Raw genomic sequence first — 9,767 nt, 5'->3', positions numbered from 1 at the left:
AAACATGCCTACTTGACTTATGTTTCAGCATGTGCCAGTTTTCACTAAGTCTGAAAACTGATTATGTTTTTGCTATGTTCACATGCTTGCAATTGTATTTTCTGATCCCTTTTGGCTCAAGGTCACTAAGGGACGTTTGTTAAGATCTTTGAGTAGCTCCATGACATGCTTTACTTTGCCATGTTCAGGTCCTGTAGCATGTGGTTTTGTTGCTCCGAAGAGTGCTACCTGATCTGAAATTTCAGACAAGTGTTAATTTCACTAAGTCTGAGATCTGTTTACCATATGCATTTTTGCCATGCTTGTTTGAACCTGTTAATGGATGAATTGGCCGTAGCTCTGTGCTAGACTTTTGTTAAGCATCTTGTATGCATCCCTGCCATGTATTTTTGTGTCATGTCTGGTTGCTGTAGCATGTTCATCTCATTGCATTTAGATGCCTACTTGCTGTAAATCGCAGACCGGTGCCATTTTTGAATCGCTTGCCATTTCCAAACCGTAACTCCGATTCCGGCGTTCTTTATATCGTTTTCAAGCGATTTCATCTTATCTTTCCAGTGGCACACTTGGATTCCCAAGTTGAGGCCAGGTTCATGCATTCCCTGTCATAATCTTGCATATGCATCCCGCATCGCATCCCGCATAGCATATCATCTTTGCATCATATTGTTTGATCCTTACACGGGGTTGATTGTGTACCTGTTGCTTGTTTGTCTTGTTTGGGTAGAGCCGGGAGACGATTTCGCTAACGAGGATCCCGTTGAGTTTGCTTTCGAGGATCCAGTCAACTCTGACAACTGTGCAGGCAAGATGATCATACCCTCGAAATCACTACTATCTTTGCTATGCTAGTTTGCTCGCTCTTGTGCTATGCCAATGCTACGATTCCTACCACTTGCTTTCAATCCTCCCAAATTGCCATGTCAAAACCTCTAACCCACCATGTCCTAGCAAACCATTGATTGGCTATGTTACCGCTTTGCTCAGCCCCTCTTATAGCATTGCTAGTTGCAGGTGAAGATCGGAAGCCGTTCCTTGTTGGAACATTTATTTACTTGTTGGGATATCATTATATTGCCATGTTATCTTAATGCATCTATATACTTGGTAAAGGGTGGAAGGCTCGGCCTCTCACCTAGTGTTTTGTTCCACTCTTGCCGCCCTAGTTTCCGTCATATCGGTGTTATGTTCCCGGATTTTGCGTTCCTTACGCGGTTGGGTTATAATGGGAACCCCTTGATAGCTCTCCTTGATTAAAGCTTTTCCAGCAATGCCAAACCTTGGTTTTACCATTCGCCACCTAGCCTCTTTTTCCCTTGGGTTTCCGGAGCCCGAGGGTCATCTTATTTAACCCCCCCCCCCCCCGGGCCAGTGCTCCTCTGAGTGTTGGTCCGAACTAAGCTGCCTGCGGGGCCACCTCGGGGAAACTTGAGGGTTGGTTTTACTCGTAGCTAGTCTCATCTGAGTGTGCCCTGAGAACGAGATATGTGCAGCTCATATCGAGATTTGTCGGCACATTCGGGCGGTGTTGTTGGTCTTGTTTTAACTTGTCGAAGTGTCTTGAAGAACCGAGATACCGAGTCTGATCGGAACGTCTTGGGAGGAGGTCTATTCCTTCGTTGACCGTGAGAGCTTGTCATGGGCTAAATTGGGACTCCCCTACAGGGATTTGAACTTTCGAAAGCCGTGCCCGCGGTTATGGGCAGATGGGAATTTGTTAATGTCCGGTTGTAGATAACTTGAACCTTAACTTAATTAAAATGAATCAACTGAGTGTGCTACCGTGATGGCCTCTTCTCGGTGGAGTCCGGGAAGTGGACACGGTGTTGGAGTAATGTTTGCGCAGGTTGTTCTCTGGTTTCTCGCTCGCACTTTGCTTCCTCTTCTCGCTCTCTTTTGCGAATAAGTTAGCCACCATATTTGCTAGTCGCTTGCTGCAGCTCCACATATTTTACCTTACCTTACCTATAAGCTTAAATAGTCTTGATCGCGAGGGTGCGAGATTGCTGAGTCCCTGTGGCTCACAAATTACTATTACACCAGATGCAGGGCCTGATGATTCCGCTCCAGGAGACGCGCTTGAGCTCAAGTGGGAGTTCGATGAGGGCTCTCAACGTTACTATGTTTCCTTTCCTGATGATCAGTAGTGGTGCCCAATTGGGGGTGATCAGGACCGTGTCGCTTGTTGGGTTCTCTTTTATTTTGGCGCCGTAGTCGGTCCATGAGTGTTTGGATGATGTAATGTTATTTATGTACTTGATTGACGTGGCGAGTGTAAGCCAACTATGTTTTCTCCCCTTTTTGAATTATATTACATGGGATGTTGTGAAGATTGCCTAACTTGCGACATATGCCTTCAATGCGATTATGCCTCTAAGTCGTGCCTCGACACGTGGGAGCTATAGTCGCATCGAGGGTGTTACACTACTCCAGTGTGTGGTGTAGTGGATTGCCTCTTGGGCTGATGATGATGAGCAATACAAGGAAGAACAGCCTCGCGAGGGTCTGTTCTTGGCTGGGGGATGAACTGCTAGGAGGAGTTCAGTCGCCCTTCTCTCTCTCTGTGTGTTGCTACTCGATCCGATCCTAGCTAGTTTCTCTCTTGGCTTCTAGATTCTCCCTTCTTGATTGCCCCTCTACCCTGGGGTGGCTAGTCCTATTTATAGGCAAAGGCCCTGGGCCTCTTCCCAAATATTGAGCGGGAAGGGCGCCAACAATTGGCCATTTTGAAGGGGAACATCTGGTACACTTATCCTGACTAAAGTTGGTCCTCGCCTGCCAAAGGCTCTGGTGGTGACGCTGGCTTGGGCTCCACAATGACTTCCTCCCTGCCGTTGGACTGGTCTTGGTCTCGTTGCACCGAAATGGGTGCCTTTGCTTGATCCTCTCGCCTGCGCTTACTCCCTTTGCACCAAAGAGGAAAGGAGGACACTACCCGGCTGGCGCCCGCCTGGCGCCTTTGGTCGTCATGGCTTGCGTCATGGGCACCTCATGAGGTACCCCGCCTTGATCTCTCTGCCTCCTCGTGAGCCAGCCTGATGAGGCCGTGCCTGAGGAAGCTCCATGTCATCCGCCCCGCAAGGCTTGGCCCCTCGCGAGGGTCTTGGGTCTGTGTTGATGAAGATGGGCCGCGCTGGGCCCCCTTTTGAGCCACGCCGCAGGCCGCAGGCAGGCAAGTCTGGGGACCCCTGTTCCCAGAACGCCGATAGGGGTCGCCGCTTCTCCCCGCGCTGCCGGGTGCGGGATCTACAACAGGCGTCGCCGCTGGCGAGAGCCTCATCTTCTTGGCGCTGGGGTCAACCGACTCCATTTTCCTCGAGGGCGTCGTGCTCACGGATTTGAGCGGAGTAACGAATGACGAGCCTAGTTGTAGTGCGAGCGAAGAAGAAGGGGAGCTGGGGGTTTTCTGTAGGAGTGAGGAAGAAGGGGGGCTGGGGTTTTCTGTAGGAGTGAGGTGAGGAATTTGGGGGTACGAGTGGAGCGAGCTGACGTGAGGTGGGTGGGAGCGAGGAGGAAGAAGAGCACCCAGGTTTTTGAATTGATTTTACTATTTACTAGTGTGGATGGGCTGTTTTGTCTTGGGACCCAAGAAACAATTACTACTAGTACAGTGGAGACACTCTACACCTACCCAGAAAAACAATTACTACTAGTACAGTGGAGACACTCTACCGCTTCTGGCTCCTCCTAGGTCATTGAAACGTCTCCCTCTACTGAATGCCGTTATACTTTTGTTCACCGACATGTGGGCCATGCAGCGCACGGGCCCAAATGCCATCCACCAAATTAGAAGGGAGTATGCAGGCGGAGAGTCACCCCAGTCGTAGCGCGGCAGTAACGAGCCGTCGTATCACAAAACCCCACCTCCCCGCAGTCTAAGTTTGACGGATGAAGCAACCATCATTTCACTCTTCGCTGAATCCCCTTCACCATCTTCAAGAAAGGCAACACTTGCATCTGCCACTGTTCTTCTCTTCGAACGAAGGGAAGGTAAGAGGATCCGTGATGTTGGTATATTTTCGTTCAGAGGAAAAAAAAGAACTTTTGCAAAGCAGTAACCGATCCTCACTCTCTTTTTTGTTTCATTGTCATTACGATTGTGTTTTCCTTTCAGTGGACTCCTAGTATTCGTTAGTTTCATGATGGACCAAGGAGAACCAGGCAAAGATCTGCTGATATTGGAGCAGACGGGGAAGGCTGATCCCCACGAGACAAAGAGCTCCAAGAAGATGGAGGCAACCACCGAGGCGACCCCAGATGCTGAGATGGTCAATGCCCCGTTTGAGGTTACAGCCCCCATGGCACTGCAGGAGCAGTTTTCCCCCTTCGGGGATGTGTCCCCCCCACCCCCCCCGCTGAGCTGCCCAAGGTGATTTCCTTCTTTGCCGATCTCGATTGTGGTTTTTCATCTAAGTATGTGGTGATTTTTTTAGAAAAGGAAGTATGTGGTGATTAATAATGCAAAATTTTATTAGCTTCGATGCCATGGTATACATAGTGGTTTAAATAACTTGTGTTTCTTATACTGAAAAGTAATTCAGAATTTGTTTCTATTTCAATTAGAGCCCTGATGCAGATAAGGATTGTGTGGTTGTACATGTCACTCGCTATGAGGCGGACGACCTGAATATACGCACTGGGAAAATAGAGTTCTTAGGCTGTTGGATCCTGGAAGCCATTTGCGGTTATACCAATGAAGAGTTGTATTCCAGCCTCACTGTTGTCAGGCGTGTTGTCCAGGGTGTACTGAAGCACAAGAAGTTCAAAGCTACTCCTTCGTTTGTGAGGAAAACTGTTCTTGTCAAGCTTAGGCAGGAAGATGACATGGCATGCCTCCACAAACAAGTTTATCAGTCGCAAGGCCACAAGGTTGTCTTCATGAAGGTTCACAGGATTGAGCTGCTGCGGGACATCCTCGATGATGTTCATGGCAAGGTCTGTCTTGTGTCCAGCCCAAATTAGATCGAGGCATGAAATAGTTGCCCCAGCTAGTGTTTAATAGTAGTTTGGATTGTGTCTAATTATCCAAACCTTGCCTGTTATCGACCCCTCTGGGGCTAGTACTCTGTTTGAATCCGTCTATGGGAACTGCTACTACTTTTGTGTGCCCATGAATCATGTCAGAACCATCATAATTGTTGCCGAAACAGATGCGTCCTCACTAGTTTTTTCATGAATATGGCATGGTAAGACATAAGTTGTCACGGTTTATCATACGAGCAGTGTGTGTTTTGATGAAATAGAGCACTCGTTCGAGAACCGTGCGCCGACGTATACATAAGTACTTGTAAACACTGTTGGTGCTACCCCACTTGTAAGCAGTTGTGCAAAACCCGGCACATTGGCTCAGCTCGCTTCAACACTAGGCTATCGACCAGCTAACAATCAACAATCTGCTGTCTAACATATAAGCAACTATGTATCTTGTTACAGTGGTTCATGCAGTTAATTGAGGCCACAATGTAATAAATTCCAAACGTTCACACGCTAGTCCAGCGCTCATGTGGAACACTCACATTAAACTCGTCTTCATAAAAAACTTGAAAAGCATAAGTTAAGCAATTTTATACATCTCAATGATTCATAGAACATAACAAACATATACTAGTTCACAGCAAAAGACAAAGTTGTGAGAAGGTTTACAAATTAGGAAAAAAACAAGCAAGGCTTCTCTCTGAGCAAAGGGCCTCCCGGCAGGCTTAAATTTCCTGGAGTTCACTCTAGTTTTTTCTTGTTGCCACCATTCAGGGTTAGGTTCTCTCTTTCTAGAATAACCAATTATAATTGTGGTATCAGCTGGAATGCTGAACTGAACCATGCAGTGTACTGACCAGCTGAAATGCTTGTGCATTCCACTAAATTTAAGCACCGCTATTTGCAGAAATAAGTAGACCACAATGCCTCTTGTCCGCGCACCTGTCCAAAGAACTGCCGTGTAGCCGTGCTAGCTAGTCCTTGGTCCATGGATGAACTGGTAGAAAGTGCATTCTGGACTAGGGTGCAGTTGTTTTCGCTCGTCCCTGCACTGCAATCAGGAAGTAAAACGTACGATTCAGCTTCTTTTAGATTGCGTTGGTCATTCTACCTTAGTTACTACCAATGTAGGGATATCTTGAAGATGGGAGGTTAGACGACGGCAGCGAGGGATAGCCATCTCATTTTGCATAGTTGTACTAAAACTGAGGTGTGTGCTTTTGATTGCATGGATAGAAATGATACAGAGACAGACATCCTGAAACAATATGGAGACATACATCCCTGTTTGCGCAAATAAGATATACGGTTATTTAAACAGTGACAGATATTACTACTTTCCCCTGTTTCCTCTTAGAACCAAGTCCTAGATTCATGCTACAGCTTTCCCACTTTCTTCCCTGTTTGAACCAACGCTTTGAGTCGACTGTATGAAATAGCTTTACTTCTAATCTACTACTACTATAATGCGGCAGTTTTGAAATTGGATTTACCACTCCATCTTCGGTTCTCCCGCCCAAACAAGCATTGGCTCAAAATCCAGCGTTCATTTCCCCTCTCATGCATATCACTGCCGTCCATCAAACAAAGGATGAAATGATCTGACGACTAAGAGCTGCCGGATTCGTTCCCGCTCCTTGTGCACATGGCCGGCTCTTCTCTCCAAGTAAACAAATAAAGAAGTCCCCGTTGAATCTGGATTGCACCTACTGAAGTTGAGAAATGTCTAGAAACTGCTGCCACCTCCTCACATGCAAGTACGACAAGTTGGCAAATAGCTAGCACATTTTGGTTCCCCGTTGTCACCTGGGAAATAAACACTCTACTACTAACTTATTTTTTTAGATTACTGTAAAAATGGATTTTTTATATGCCGCTATACTGCAAAATTTACACTGTTCACATAACATAACATTGCATGGCTGATGCTAGCTAAAGTTTTATTCTGCTTCATCGAGAAATGTAATATTTTTATTATTCGCAGAAAAAGTGTAATATTTTATTTCAGTCATACATAAGCTATACCTCAAGCTAATAAAGGACATGAGTGTCTGTCAGACCTAAATGACTTATTTAGTTGCACAAAATAGTCCATAAACATGCATGTAAACCGTCAAACAACTCTGGAACTATACATCAGTGGAACCCAGGAAACAACATATAATAAAACTACAACTTTTATCTTGTAATCAAATTCTTACTTGGAACTCAGTTTGATTTGTGCAAGTGATTTGCTTCTTATTTCAGAATAGTCCTTAGATCATGCAAACAAACACACTATGATATCTACTCAAGATACGAGTACCCATTTCTCTCTCTAAAAAGAAGGTATATGAGTATATATCATACAGAACATACGTGAAAAGCATGTGCCTTAGTAGAAGTCTAGGTGGCTTTGGAACAACGGATGGAAGTAGAAAAGGATCCACACGAAGGGAGCTGGGGCAGTAGAGCAAGGCAGGTTTCGAAGGAATATATACCTGAGGGTCGTCGGCATGTCGCACAGACGGTGTCGGGAGGCCGCATCTTGGCCACAATACCGCAGGGAGGAAGAAGGGGTCGGAGGCCCTCCCGAGCCGGCGCTCTCTCCGAGAGAACGGCACGGCTGCCGATCAGGACGCGCGGGCAGCCGTTGGTCTCCTCCCTCACCGCCGACGACAGCGTGAACGATGCACCTACACCCCTGCCCTGTTCGAGGTTGTCCGGCCGGATTTGTGACCAGCCGTGAGCTGAGAGAGAGTGTGGCCACCTATGTGTTGCTTAGATCTGGAGAGCATGAGAGAGTGAACGAGAGGAACCCTAGTAAAGCAAGCGCTAAGGCTCTTGCTTGTATATATAGTGGAGTGATTTGGTTGTACCAGCTTCAAAAAAATGCGCTCCTACGTGTACCCGCGAGTGGGTGTGAGAGAACTAGTGTGTGCGTGCACCGCTTCTCTTCGTGAGAGTACAATATACTATGCCCAAAGAACGTTCTCCGCAAGAGTAATAGTGCAAGTGTGTGACGTGTGAGCTAAAATAAAATGTGCGCGCCGTCTTTTGTTTTTTAGAAGTTCTGAGGGTAGGGTGTGAAGAGCACATATGTGCGTGATGTGTACCTGCAGATAGACGGTGGGTGCGACGTGCGAGTCTGCGAGAGGACTCGGGAGAGTCGTGACTCGTGAGGGGGCACATATCAATGCAATGCATGTGTCCGTAAATCATTATCCGACAAACGTTCGCTGTCGGTGTCAAAACCGGCAGATCTCGGGTAGGGGGTCCCGAACTGTGCGTCTAGGCCGGATGGTAACAGGAGGCAGGGGACACGATGTTTTACCTAGGTTCGGGCCCTCTTGGTGGAGGTAAAACCCTACGTCCTGCTTTATTGTTATTGATGATATGGGTAGTACAAGAGTAGATCTACCACGAGATCAGAGAGGCTAAACCCTAGAAGCTAGCCTATGGTATGATTGTAGGTTATGGTTGTTGTCCTATGGACTAAAACCCTTTGGTTTATATAGACACTGGAGAGGGTTAGGGTTACACAAGGTCGGTTACAAAGGAGGATATATCCATATCCGTATTACCTAGCTTGCCTTCCATGCCAAGTAGAGTCCCATCCGGACACGAGACGAAGTCTTCAATCTTGTATCTTCATAGTCTAACAGTCCGGCCAATGGAGATAGTCCGGCTGTCCAGAGACCCCCTAATCCAGGACTCCCACAGTAGCCCCTGAACCAGGCTTCAATGACGATGAGTCCGGCGCGCGGTATTGTCTTCGGCATTGCAAGGCGCGTTCCTTCTCCGAATACACCGCAGAAGAATTTGAATACGAGGATAGTGTCCGGCCCTGCAAAATAAGTTCCACATTCCACCGTAGAGAGAATAATATTTTCATAGATCTAATTTGCTGGCTTGTTTTGGCAGCATGACGTTACGTCATGGCCCGGTGATTATTCGAACCGTTTCTTTTAACCAGCCCCGCACATAACGCGAGGCAGTTTTTCGACACGTCTTGTCAAAGCAGAGACCGTGTCCCCTTATTACGGGATTCTCATCAATACGGGCGTGGGTAACCCAACCGCGCCATCAATTGCGGCGCTTGGGGGATAAGCGAGTTTTACCAGGCAAGTGGGGACGCTTAGTTTTCGTCCGCCCATATAAAGGGATAAGGATTCACCTTTCTATCCACGCCTTCTTCCTCCCTTACCCATCCGTTTTCGCACACTCGAGCTCTAGCGCCCAAGTCCGCACTTCCCACCTCGACCTTCTCCAATCATGTCCGGAGCGAGAGGCAGGTGGATGGTCTCCTCCATCACGGAGGGAGACATCAAGAAACTGAGGAGAGCCGGATACCTGCCCGACGACATCTCACACCGGCTCCCAGATGAGGGGCAGCTCATCCCCACCCCCAGGCCCCATGAGAGGCTAGTATTCCTCACCCATTTCCTCCACGGACAAGGGTTCCCTCTCCATCCCTTCGTCCGGGGGCTCATGTTTTATTACGGCCTGGATTTCCACGATCTGGCCCCGAACTTCATCCTCAACATCTCGGCGTTTATCGTCGTGTGCGAGGCCTTCTTCCGCATCAAGCCCCACTTCGGCTTATGGCTGAAGACCTTCAATGTCAAGCCGAAGGTGGTGGGCGGCCGCCAGGCGGAGTACGGAGGCGCCATGGTGGGCAAGATGCCCAACGTAACATGGCTCGAGGGCTCCTTTGTGGAAACCATAAAGGGATGGCAATCGGGGTGGTTCTATATCATCTAGCCGCGCGACCCTGCATGAGTAGCGGCCCCCGAGTTCCGACCTGGCATCCC

The sequence above is a fragment of the Triticum urartu genome, chromosome 1A (assembly GCF_056163025.1).
Source record: "Triticum urartu cultivar PI428250 chromosome 1A, HENAU_Tu73, whole genome shotgun sequence".
Taxonomy (NCBI): domain Eukaryota; kingdom Viridiplantae; phylum Streptophyta; class Magnoliopsida; order Poales; family Poaceae; genus Triticum; species Triticum urartu.
Note: the sequence above shows the minus strand (reverse complement) of the source record.